Source organism: Schistocerca piceifrons, chromosome 3, assembly GCF_021461385.2.
Source record: "Schistocerca piceifrons isolate TAMUIC-IGC-003096 chromosome 3, iqSchPice1.1, whole genome shotgun sequence".
In the NCBI taxonomy this organism is placed as follows: Eukaryota; Metazoa; Arthropoda; class Insecta; order Orthoptera; family Acrididae; genus Schistocerca; species Schistocerca piceifrons.
The window spans coordinates 896848769-896862690 of NC_060140.1; the positions used below are offsets into that span (position 1 = coordinate 896848769).

Genomic DNA, 13922 nt, shown 5'->3' on the forward strand with positions numbered 1-13922 from the left:
TACCCCACCAGAACGTACACTACTTCGCCAACCCAGCGATGTTTATTTTTACAGGCAGGTTATAATTTTCACGAAAAAAAATTGAAAATGCTTCCAACATGCTAAAGACTAACAGAAAAATCTCTTCAAGGAAAGTTTTCTTACAAATACATTCTTTAATTCTGCATCAGTCTGCTGCACCTGCTTTCACAGGCGTGATCAAATACGTGTAGTTCGCATCGAAGTGTATCGAAGAAGGAACTATCTATTATCTTTTAATTTAAACAAACTGTGTATCCCAGTACCGCTTTTGAAAAATCCACGTGCCTGAAAAATAGTAACGTTCATTAAATTTGAATGGTGCTCTACAAATTTGTGTTTTGGTTGTTTCCGCGACAAATTCTATCGGAAGTAACTTTCTAGCACAACAAGCGATGCAAAAGATAGTGAGTAAGACGAATCTGTAATTTTGTAACAAATGGAATACATATTTGAGAAAAATTCGCTGTAATGATTGATTTATTAATGAAATACCTATAGCGAAAATGACTGTTATTTAATAATTTTGCAAGACAAGTGCTATTTAATGATATTCTGTACGATGAAACAGAAGAAAAATATTACACGGCGGGATTTGAACCCGTATTACTAGCATGGTGACACCAAAATTTAGCCGCTGAGTTGCGCTACGCTTACTTGGTCGAAATACAGCTAAAGATGCAGATGTGTAAGGTACCCGTAAAACTTCAACATCGATGTATACGAAGACAATAACTTGTTCTCGGAAGAACAGTTACTGTTGTTGACCGTGCAGCTTTTCCTTGGAATAAATGATGACTAACTGAAAACCTCAGCTGCCGACAGGTGTTGTTGATATACCTTGATGTGGACAGCTGAAAATGTGTGCCCCGACCGGGACTCGAACCCGGGATCTCCTGCTTACATGGCAGACACTCTATCCATCTGAGCCACCGAGGACGCAGATGAATAGCGCGACTGCAGGGAGTTACCCCTTGCAAATTTCTAGAAGGTACAATACATATTTAGAATTATGGACAGTTGGGAATGTGAGTCTCACGGGAGCGTCTGCCATGTAAGCAGGAGATCCCGGGTTCGAGTCCCGGTGGGGGCACACATTTTCAGCTGTCCACATCGAGGTATATCAACAACACCTGTCGGCAGCTGAGGTTTTCAGTTAGTCATCATTCAACATCGATTTTCTCAGAAACTGAGGGCCGTCGCATGAGAAGCCGCTAGCCAGATGCTCAGGACAGGTACCTCTGCAACACAGCCACAACTCATCAGAATCTGTGATTAACAGCCCTGCCAGCGTTGCACTGTGTACTTGTAAATGTACTTAAGAGACACGTTGATAGGTTACTGATTTTATTCTCGACAATATCCGTGTCAGGAGGAAGGCCATAAAGCGAACATTCTAACTGATGGTGTATAGTATAGAGCCTTCATATAGCTTTGTGGTCTCTATTACTGCGAACGAAAGAGAAGTGATTCAGACGTGAGACAAGATTGAACATACTGTTGTGCGAGAAAATCAGGAAGAAGGGCAAGTCACCACCTCAGCCGCTTCAAATATCAACAGCTCATCTAGCCTCTCCGTGACACCGCTCAATAACGCCAATGTAGTGGCAATTTGCTCTAAATAGGTGATAATAATAGCTTACAGAAATAATAATTATTTTTATTATCGACCGTGTGCAACGCTGATAGACGAGAAAATTACTTGCAGTTTCCTTAAATTTTTAATTAAAAAGTAATTATTATTGCGTATATCTGGCGCAGGCTTTGATCTGCAGAGCCAATGTTTCTGAGATTATCCATGGATATTCCAATCCGCGCAGACCTCTATACATAGTGTTTCCAGCTAAGGCGAGTCGAATTACAGTACAGTGTATGGCGGATGGATCACCCACAAAAAATGGGCGGAATGTATCCAAAACTGCAAGTGTTTAAAACAGTGTAGCAACAATAACTAGTCAAGACTGTTGAGACATAGTTCGAGAAAAGGACTAACTTCGCGCTCTCTTGAGCGACGGGAAAGGTCAATGTTACGCCAATATCACCCACTAAATGCCTTCAAATGTGTTGCGTCGACCGGCTGATTAAAATTGGCTATCAGTCTCACTTTACAAATCACAAATCGTGGTGTTCACTCTGCAGATAATGTTGGGAGACCACACTATATCACTAACCTCGGCTAAACAATTATTGGGACTAATCAGCGGCACAGAATGTGGTAACCTCACATGAAACAGCTGTTTCCGAGGCGAGAAGTGAAATACGTTCTCCATGCATAGGACCTTATTTCGTGAAACGCATATCGTTCAACGAAGTTCACCCTGTTCGGATGGTGTGAACTTAATTGGATTATGGCATTAAATAAGCACTTAAACAAATTAGACAATAACAGTGCCCCGTGGGTAGTATCTTTGACACTTAATCATATCGTCCTAGGAGCAGAGTTCGAATCCATCTGCAACCTAAATTTTGAATAAATATCATCAACAGTGCTGGTAGAAGGCTTCCAATGTAGGAAGTCATTCTCGTTCTGCAAACGGCTTTATCGAAGCGGGTGGAGGGGCGGACCCGATTTCAGGACATCTCGCTTTGCAGTGACAAGCTGCCCTTCAATGACAGCAGCAACTGCAATGATCGACGGGATGACGATGCAGAGGGCAATGGATGAAGACATGGATGAAGGGCAACAGCCAGATTCCATATTCACAGATTTCCGGAAAGCATTTGACATAAAGCCCCGCTACAGACAGTTAACGAAGATCCGAGCACAAGAAGTAGGTTCCCAGATACATTATAAGATCAAAAGTATCCTCACACCTGGCTGAAAATGACTTACAAGTTCATGGCGCCCTCCATCGGTAATGCTGGAATTCAATATGGTGTTGGCCTACCCTTAGCCTTGATGACAACTTCCACTCTCGCAGACATACGTTCAATAGTGTGCTGAAAGGTTTCTTGGGGAATGGCAGCCCATTCATCACGGTGTGCTGCACTGAGGACAGGTATCGATGTCGGTCGGTGAGGCCTGGCACGAAGTCGGCGTTCCAAAACATCCCAAAGGTGTTCTATAGGATACAGGTTAGGACTCTGTGCAGGCCAGTTCACTACAGGGATGTTACTGTCGTGTAACCACTCCGCCAAAGGCCGTGCGTTATGAACAGGTGCTCGAGCGTGTTGAAAGATGAAATCGTCATCCCCGAATTGCTCTTCAACAGTTGGAAGCATGAAGGTGCTTAAAGCATCAATGTAGGCCTGTACTGTGATAGTGCCACGCAAAACAACAAGGGGTGCAAGCTCACTCCATGAAAAACACAACCACACCATAACACCACCGTGGCCGAGCGGTTCTAGGCGCTTCAGTCCGCAACCGCGCTGCTGCTACGGTCGCAGGTTCGAATCCTGCATCGGGCATGGATGTGTGTGATGTCCTTAGGTTAGTTAGGTTTACATAGTTTGAAAGGTGGCTACACTGAGCCACTGCGCCAGAGATTGCGCCAAAGAGTACTATTAAGCCGCCTCCACAGTGCTAGGAGAGAGCTCGTAGAAGTCAGTGTGTGCGTGGGCAGAGCTCGTTGTAGTCAGTTCGTGCCGAGATGTGCTAGTGGGCACTGCTTGTCGTGAAGTCGGAGTGAGATGTGGTAGTAAGGAGTGTTTGTTCCATGTTTTATGCAGTTATTTGATGGGAGAGATAGCAGATGTTATTCTAATGGAAATATTGTAACGATCAGAGTGCTTTTCGTCAATATATATGAAGGTAAAATATTGCGTGTTTTTTCATTAATTCCATGTTTTAAATAATGCGTCATTACAGGTTCAGTCAACAAAGCATCTGGCGTGTGTTCTTGTATTAGAGTGTAATTCTGGTTTCCTTATGCAATTGTAGTATTTGTAATTTTCTTTTATCACGGCAGTATAATTGGTATTTAAAAATTCTCATCTTGTTGGAAAAGAACCGTGCCAGATGTGTACGTTGAGTCACACTCCCACATACAGAACAGTTATACTTGTGCTTTGGTTTCATAGGTTTTATAGTTGCTGGGGACTTAATTAATTAACTGTGTTTATGAAAATTTTCATTTCATTCTTTGTTGTTGTCCTAAGCAGTCAGATTGCGTAATAATACTAGTCAGGGCCAACCGTTTACGAGACACAGCGTAATCGGACTTACAGCTACTAAAAACTAAAAAATATTTTCAATCTTATTTAACTAAGCCCCCATGCACGTGGCGAGCGCTGCTTCGGATCGTCCCTTGGATTCTTCTGATTGTAAAAATAGTAGATGGTAGTATTGTTGTAGTAATTTGTAGTTAGTAATTGTAGTCTGTATTGCATGTGTAGATTTGGTAATTGTCATTCTTCTAATGGTATTTTTTTTCTCAGAATTTGATTTGTTGTCTTGTTTACGCGTTTGACAATCTAGCACAATTGTGTCAATTGTTTGTTAATCGTGTTTGAGGGAAACATTTCATGTGAATGGTATCGTTGGAGATAAGGAGTCATTGTGTGTAATTTTCGTACAGTGACGAATTTTTTTTATGTTTTGTAAATGATTACGCGATCAATGAAAAAGGCAAAAATGATGAATAGTGAGAATGACGAAATTGTTAACATGGCGAACTCGCCAACAGAGGAAAACAGTGCGATGAATAATGAAGTGGAAAACAATGTAATAAGTCGGGAAAATAGTCCGGAACCATTTCAAAATTTTTCTCAATCAGAAAATTCACAGAATACGAGATTAACGATAGAAGATTCTGAAATAGTATCGAACACAGATAGCTTTACACCTATGACGAAGGAAACTGGTTTTGCGGGAAATGTTAGGTGCGAAAGGAGTTTCGAATCCGTTACTATGGGGCAGTTGATGAGTGCTATATTAAAAATGGAAACACGGTTTGGATCTGAATTAAAAACAGTGGCAACACGTTTAGAAACAGAGATGGGAACAATTAAAACTGAGATGGGAACAATTAAAACTGAGATGGGAACAATTAAAACTGAGATGGGAACAATTAAAACAGAGATGGGAACTTTGGGATCTGAAATTAAAACTGATATGGGAACTTTGGAAACACGGATAGATTCACGAATAGGAACATGTTTCAAAAATATGAAAGATGAATTAAAGAAAGAAATCAGAGAAGAAGTACAACCAATTTTGAATGCTCACAATAATAGATTAATTGCAGTAGAAATCAGACAAAGGGAACAGGATAGAGAACAGGAAGAAAGAGATCGCGTGATAGTACAGAAATTTTCAGAGTTAAATTTACAACGTGCAAACGATAAGGAAGAAATATTTGAGAGAATCGAGGAATCCGTACCAAATGACAGAATAAATAACTTAACACAACAATACGAACAGTTAACTACCAAATGTGTCAATACTGAAACCCGAGTCGCGACACTTACGGAAGACGTAAATAAACAGAAAGAACAATTAGGTGACTTATCGGAAAGAGTTGAGGAAATTTCAGATAAACTGACAAATCTTAGTTTACATGGGGACAGAGATTCGGATGATACAGCTCCAGTACCATTTGCAGAAACCGAAGAGTATCAGAACATAAATAAGCATGTTGAAAATCAGGGAAAATTTAATGAACGCGTGAAAAGGGAATTTGAGGTATTAAAAAAGCACGTCAAACAAATAGAAGGCGAAATTGTAGGAAAAGACAGTAGAAGAAACTTAGATTCACAGATAGCAGAGGGGTATGAAGAATTAGATTCACAGATAGCAGAGGGGTATGAAGAAAGTAATTTATTTCATTTACGGGATGCAACAAGAGAGCGCCAGGCGCGCGAACTTTACAATAATCGACATTCGGACTGGGACAGACGCGGTAGGTCTTTGTCGCCACGAGGCGAAAGTTTTGACTATAAACACTTTTTGACTGTTCGGAAATTTAAGATCTTCCGTTATTCTAAGAATGACATACATCCATGTGCATGGTTAGATCAATTTATGTACGCACTTCCGCCAAAGTTGCCATTAAGTCACAAACTTGAAATTATGTGCGGCTATTAAAGTCCTCAGGGGATTCACTACTCTAAGTGAATATGTGCCGTAGCGAGCATAGGGCCCCGAGCTGTAGTGGTGCAATTTCTCTTTTAGTTTTCTGTACCGCTGCCTACTCTTTTACTATTCTTTGCATCTGTCTAAACAACTCTTCGACTATCAATCTATCTAGTGAGTAAGTAAACAATAACCTGATATGACTAATTTACCCAAAAGTGACTTCGGAAATTACCGTTTGGACTTACTGTACCTTCAGCAGCATTCATTCCTAGTTTAAATGAAATTTTACCTGTTTATCTTCGTAACGATATCACTTCATATGTTGCCGATATTCTTATTGCTAAACGTTCTTGGAGTGAGCACAACAAAATTTTGGATTCATTATTACGTATTTTTGCAAGAGTTGGCATTATAGTGAACTTAGAAAAATCTGAATTTGGTCGTTCTCAGGTGAAATTTCTCGGTCACATTATTTCTACAGATGGTATTCTTCCTGATCCAGAAAAATTAGACGCTGTTCGTAATTATGCTGTTCCTACCACAAAACGTGAGGTTCGTAGTTTCCAAAATTTTTGTGGAATGATATACTTTTAAAAAAAATTTTTTGTGGAATGACATACTTGTGAGAAACTAACAGCTACATGTAAACACGCAGAGAATGCAAGGATACCGCGCTGTGTTTTGGCGGCGGCATATACTCAAAGCGACAGTCAAGTCTGCGCGCCGCACAAGGCAGTCGTTGACCGCGAACAATTGCTTCCTACGTCACGCGCCTACAGCTGATCGAGCGCTCAGTGCGAATGCACTGACAGCCGTAAACAAATACACAGTTTAATTTCTCCGATTCAATTCAGTATAAAGCTATAGTGACTTGATGAATTATGTTATTAACATTCAGTATTTTTCAGGATACGGTTCTATAAAATATTTAAGAACTTCAGGTAAATTCTGTGTGTCTCCGACGTTAAGAGGACTTGCTATCGAGAAATTTTCAGGAAGAATGTAATTTCGAAGAAGAAACTAATAAACTAAAAAGGGTAACTATTAATTGAGTTTATTTTTCAGGTAACATATTTCCACTTAGGTACGTACTTTAGACGTAATTTGCTGCTCGCGATTACGTGATTCATACTTTGTGCTAATTTCATGTTCTATGAAATTACTTGTGAAGCGACGTGCTTGCGTACGTTAACTGATTTTGACAATGATTATTAATGAACTGGGTTGTAACTTGTGTACATTATGCATCGCTTGGCTGCACTGCTTTTTCACTGATGTCATAATTTTTAATTATGTGCCTGCTGTGCTTATTTATTTAAATTATAATTGTAACCTGATTAATTGTGCTGACTGTGTTTATGTATGTAGGTTATACTTTGTGATTTATCTGCTTGCGCTTTCATGTTTACTTATTAAGATTACATATGAACATTTATTTGCTTATGCTGATATGATGCTAATGACATGTTTACTGCTTTGCGTATGGATTGCATATTTATACATATCTGTTGTTGTCATAACTACTCTTTAATTTGATGTATAGAAATGCTGATATACTGTGTACAAACAGAGAGTTTAGGTCACACTATTGGATTAATTATAGATTGTTCGCTTGGCAGAGCCTCGTTGTAAGAATTGTGCTGTATCCACTTGTTGACATTCTGTTCTCCACTGGTATATTTACTCGCTATTGCTTGTTTTGCTTACGCTAAGTGCCTTATATTTTTAAGATAAGAAAATGAACTGCTATAATTCGACGAACGACATTGGTACAAAGAACTTCGTTGAAGTCACATGAGCTGAGGTTTTATGGAAGCTGTATAAATTTATGCTAGTAAGAAGGAGGCTGACGACATGACATACCAAAAATAGGTTTAGACCATTGACAATTATTACACTGCATTTTTCGTGAGCAATTGAAATAGGAAGTGACACTTGACACAAGAAATACTCCACATGTTTGCTTCTGTTTGCCATAATTCTTGAAGTGGTGTGCACACTGTGAAATATTATGATTATTCACACTCCGTAATCGTACTTAATTACTGAGAGCTATTCGAACTAAGTCTGTTAGAGGTCATGTATGCATTTCTTTGTTTATAATTCATAATGAGTAGAAGATTTGGGTCAGATGGATTACACAGAGGTTGTGTGTTGACAGTGTGTCTTCGGATTGTATGGGATGATGAGGTTTGCATTAGGATTTTATCTGTACTTGTTCGAGGAGACTGACTAGAGGAAAGAGTTGTTATGGAACTGAAATGATATTGGTAATAAGGTTTATATTTATCGACGTATTAAAGAGGTATTATTGAGGTATAGAGATTATATGAAGTTGATGATTATTGGAGTTTTTGTGGACAAGAGGTAAGGTAAATGATATTGATGATAAGAGTTATATGTATCGACGTAAGAAGTATTAGTGAAGTATTGAGATTATGTGATGCTGATGATTATTGGAGTTTTGGTGTATAAGAGGTAAAGTAAGTGAGATGCATATTTTTTTTGTTGGTCTTATGGAACAAGGAGGATGAAGATAGCAGACTAGAACACTAAAGTAGAAGGAAGATAGTCTATACACACACTTTGTTAAATCACTAAGCAGTATATACTTTTTTTTAAAGAGAGGAAGTATTTGCATATCTTGGCTCACTGACAGTTGTTCAACAACAGTACATTTGATCTGGCTTGGCAAACATTGGTCTTGACATGATGACTATGACGTTGACCTAACTATTATTGACTGTTATACATTGCTGCCACTATTACTTGATACACATGATGAACATCAGATTTTGACATAATTACATTTACACAGTTAACACCATTCAATTACACAGTAGTACTTAATGTGGATGAAAGATGAACGAGTGTGTTTTGTGTGTTTTCCTTTCCTAATCCTACACACCTATCTCCTAAATATTATTTTATTTGTTTGTAGTGGCTTGCACTGATACCCATAAATATTATACGTTTACTGCTATTTGTTTATTTGTAATAGTTACTATGACAATTATCTGATATCATTTGTGTGATTATTAGAAATTGTATGTTTAGTGTAAGAGCATTGTAAAAGCATTTGTATGTGTTTACAAACTATTGTTCATGCCTGAACTGTCAGATTAGTGAAGGTGAATATTATGGACTGTTACCTGCACTTTTTTCAACGTAATGTGTGACACTTAGGAATGATTAATTTCTGCTGTTGAACTGTGTGATCAGTGATAGTGAATATTATGGACTATTACTTGTACTTTTTCTTTGGTGTCACTAGGACATGTTTAATTTTTGCTGATGAACAGTGTGATTAGTATGTGCATTCAAACTATTGTTCATGCTTGAACTGAGTGATCGATGATAATGAATATCATGGACTGCTGTCTGCACCTGCTCAACATTACTGGGTGCACAGATGAAGCTACTTCTATGGAAATGATGTCACTTGCCGGTGTCTGCACCTACTCAACATTGCTGGGTGCCACTGATGGACTGCTTCTACTGAACTAATGTGACTTGTTGCTGTGTGTACCTCTTCAACTTTACTGGGTGCCACAGATGGAACTGCTTCTACTGAAATGATGTCACTTGTTGGTGTCTGCACCTGCTTAACATTGCTGGGTGCCACTAATGGAACTGTTTCTGCTGAAATGAAGTCACTTGTTGGTGTCTGCACCTGCTCAACATTGCTGGGTGCAACTGATGGACTGCTTCTACTGAAATGATGTCACTTGTTGGTGTCTGCACCTGCTCAACATTGCTGGGTGCAACTGATGGACTGCTTCTACTGAAATGATGTCACTTGTCGGTGTCTGCACCTGCTCAACATTGCTGGGTGCAACTGATGCACTGTTTCTACTGAAATGAAGTCACTTGTTGCTGTCTGCACCTACTCAGCATTGCTGGGTGCCACTAATGGAACTGCTTCTACTGAAATGAAGTCACTTGTCGGTATCTGCACCTACTGAACATTGCTGGGTGCCTCTGATGGACTGTTTCTACTAAAATGAAGTCACTTGTCGGTGTCTGCACCTGCTCAACATTGCTGGGTGCAACTGATGGACTGCTTCTACTGAAATGATGTCACTTGTCGGTGTCTGCACCTGCTCAACATTGCTGGGTGCAACTGATGGACTGCTTCTACTGAAATGATGTCACTTGTTGGTGTCTGCACCTACTCAACATTGCTGGGTGCAACTGATGGACTGCTTCTACTGAAATGATGTCACTTGTTGGTGTCTGCACCTGCTCTCAACGTTGCTGGGTGCAACTGATGGACTGTTTTTACTGAAATGAAGTCACTTGTTGGTGTCTGCACCTACTCAATATTGCTGGGTGCAACTGATGGACTGCTTCTACTGAAAAGATGTCACCTGTTGGTGTCTTTTTTTGCATAAACTAATCATTGAAAGCATTTTATGTGAACATTTGTATAAACTGATTTTTTATGTATTGTGTGAACTATTATGTAAAGCCACATGTATGAAAAGAATTTGTATTGCCTACTGTATTTTATATATTAGGTTAGTGAAAGGTCAGTGCAAAGCCAAAATTTTAACTAATTATGTGATATTTAGGTATTAATATTATCTTTTGTTTTGTCTGTATTTTTGTGGACGAATTTGGTGGTATTTTCACCACCAATGCTGGCAAAAATACCATCAAATTCTGGCCTGTGGAGGAGGGGCATATGAAAGGTGGCTACACTGAGCCACTGCGCCAGAGATTGCGCCAAAGAGTACTATTAAGCCGCCTCCACAGTGCTAGGAGAGAGCTCGTAGAAGTCAGTGTGTGCGTGGGCAGAGCTCGTTGTAGTCAGTTCGTGCCGAGATGTGCTAGTGGGCACTGCTTGTCGTGAAGTCGGAGTGAGATGTGGTAGTAAGGAGTGTTTGTTCCATGTTTTATGCAGTTATTTGATGGGAGAGATAGCAGATGTTATTCTAATGGAAATACTGTAACGATCAGAGTGCTTTTCGTCAATATATATGAAGGTAAAATATTGCGTGTTTTTTCATTAATTCCATGTTTTAAATAATGCGTCATTACAGGTTCAGTCAACAAAGCATCTGGCGTGTGTTCTTGTATTAGAGTGTAATTCTGGTTTCCTTATGCAATTGTAGTATTTGTAATTTTCTTTTATCACGGCAGTATAATTGGTATTTAAAAATTCTCGTCTTGTTGGAAAAGAACCGTGCCAGATGTGTACGTTGAGTCACACTCCCACATACAGAACAGTTATACTTGTGCTTTGGTTTCATAGGTTTTATAGTTGCTGGGGACTTAATTAATTAACTGTGTTTATGAGAATTTTCATTTCATTCTTTGTTGTTGTCCTAAGCAGTCAGATTGCGTAATAATACTAGTCAGGGCCAACCGTTTACGAGACACAGCGTAATCGGACTTACAGCTACCAAAAACTAAAAATATTTTCAATCTTATTTAACTAAGCCCCCATGCAAGTTCTAAGTCTAGGGGACTGATGATCTCAGATCCTAAGTCCCATAGTGCTTCGAGCCATTTCAACCATAACACCACCGCCTCCGAATTTTGGTGTTGGCACTACACACGCTGGTAGATGACGTTCACCGAGAATTCGCCTTACCCACACCCTGCCATCGGGTCCGCAGCTCGTGGTCTAGTGGTTAGTGTTACTTCCTCTGGATCACGGGGTCCTGGGTTCGATTCCCGGCGGCGTTGGGGATTTTTCTCTGCCCGGGGACTGGCTGTCTGTGTTATCCTCATCATTGCATCATCATCATCATTTGTGACAACGGCTAGATTTGGACTGTGAAAAAAATTGGACTGTGTAACAACTGGGACTTCGTACGGGCGCTGATTATCGCGCTGTTGAGCGCCCCAGAAGCCAATCATCATCAATACTCTGCCTTCGGGTCGCCACATTGTGTACCGTGATTCGTCACTCCACACAACGTTTTTCCACTGCTCAATCGTCCAATGTTTACGCTCCTTACAGCAAGTGAGGCGTCGTTTGGCATTTACCGGCGTGATGTGCGGCTTATGAGCAGGCGCCCGACCATGAAATTCGAGTTTTCTCACCTCCCGCCTAACTGTCATAGTAACTGCGGTGGATCCTGATGCGGTTTTGAATTCCTGTGTGATGGTCTGAATAGATGCCTGCCTATTACACATTACGACCCTCTTCAGCTGTCGGTGGTCTCTGTCATTAACAGACGAGGTCGACCTCTATGCTTTTGTGCTGTACGTGTCCCTTCACGTTTCCACTTCACTATCTCATCGGAAACAGTGGACCTAGAGATGTTTAGGAGTGTGGAAATCTCGTGTACAGACGCCCCATTTTGCTCTCTCACGATGTCTGATGACTACTGATGTCGCTGCTACGGAGCACCTGGCAGAAGGTGTCAGGACAATGCGCCTAATATGAAAAACGTGTTTTTAGGGGGTGTCCGGATACTTTTGATCACATAGTGTATGTGAGTGACCCGAAGCTTCCTTACGTAACAGCAACCAGTCTGCTGTCGTCGACGTTGATTGTCCAACAGAGAGAAGTGTACCGTCAGGAGGGCCACAGGGAAGTGTGACAGGGGCGCTCTTTCTCTCTGTGCATATTCTCTCTCCCAAGAATCGTCAGGCGCATTTTCTCTGGTGTTTCTGCCGATATCTGCAGTTTCTTTTTTTCACTGCATCACTGAAGCTAGGCCAAAGAAACACTGTTCATCACCTACAGGGCTATTACAAATGATTGAAGCGATTTCATAAAGTCACTGTAGCTCCATTCATTGACATATGGTCACGACGCATACAGATACGTAGAAAAACTCATAAAGTTTTGTTCGGCTGAAGCCGCACTTCAGGTTTCTGCCGCCAGAGCGCTCGAGAGCGCAGTGAGACAAAATGGCGACAGGAGCCGAGAAAGCGTATGTCGTGCTTGAAATGCACTCACATCAGTCAGTCATAACAGTGCAACGACACTTCAGGACGAAGTTCAACAAAGATCCACCAACTGCTAACTCCATTCGGCGATGGTATGCGCAGTTTAAAGCTTCTGGATGCCTCTGTAAGGGGAAACCAACGGGTCGGCCTGCAGTGAGCGAAGAAGCGGTTGAACGCGTGCGGGCAAGTTTCACGCGTAGCCCGCGGAAGTCGACGAATAAAGCAAGCAGGGAGCTAAACGTACCACAGCCGACGGTTTGGAAAATCTTACGGAAAAGGCTAAAGCAGAAGCCTTACCGTTTACAATTGCTACAAGCCCTGACACCCGATGACAAAGTCAAACGCTTTGAATTTTCGGCGCGGTTGCAACAGCTCATGCAAGAGGATGCGTTCAGTGCGAAACTTGTTTTCAGTGATGAAGAAACATTTTTTCTTAATGGTGAAGTGAACAGACACAATGTGCGAATCTGGGCGGTAGAGAATCCTCACGCATTGGTGCAGCAAATTCGCAATTCACCAAAAATTAATGTGTTTTGCGCAATCTCACGGTTTAAAGTTTACGGCCCCTTTTTCTTCTGCAAAAAAAACGTTACAGGACACGTGTATCTGCACATGCTGGAAAATTGGCTCATGCCACAACTGGAGACCGACAGCGCCGACTTCATCTTTCAACAGGATGGTGCTCCACCGCACTTCCATCATGATGTTCGGCATTTCTTAAACAGGAGATTGGAAAACCGATGGAGCGGTCGTGGTGGAGATCATGATCAGCAATTCATGTCATGGCCTCCACTCTCTCCCGACTTAACCCCATGCGATTTCTTTCTGTGGGGTTATGTGAAAGATTCAGTGTTTAAACCTCCTCTACCAAGAAACGTGCCAGAACTGCGAGCTCGCATCAAAGATGCTTTCAAACTCATTAATGAGGACATGCTGCGCCGAGTGTGGGAGGAACTTGATTATCGGCTTGACGTCTGCA

General features: G+C 40.9%; 1 non-coding gene across 1 annotated transcript; it reads right to left on the reverse strand.

The window, feature by feature from the left end:
- Positions 1-883: 883 nt before the first annotated feature.
- Positions 884-957, reverse strand: Trnat-ugu. Its single transcript has one exon. It is a non-coding gene; the product is annotated as a tRNA-Thr (tRNA).
- Positions 958-13922: the final 12965 nt, after the last annotated feature.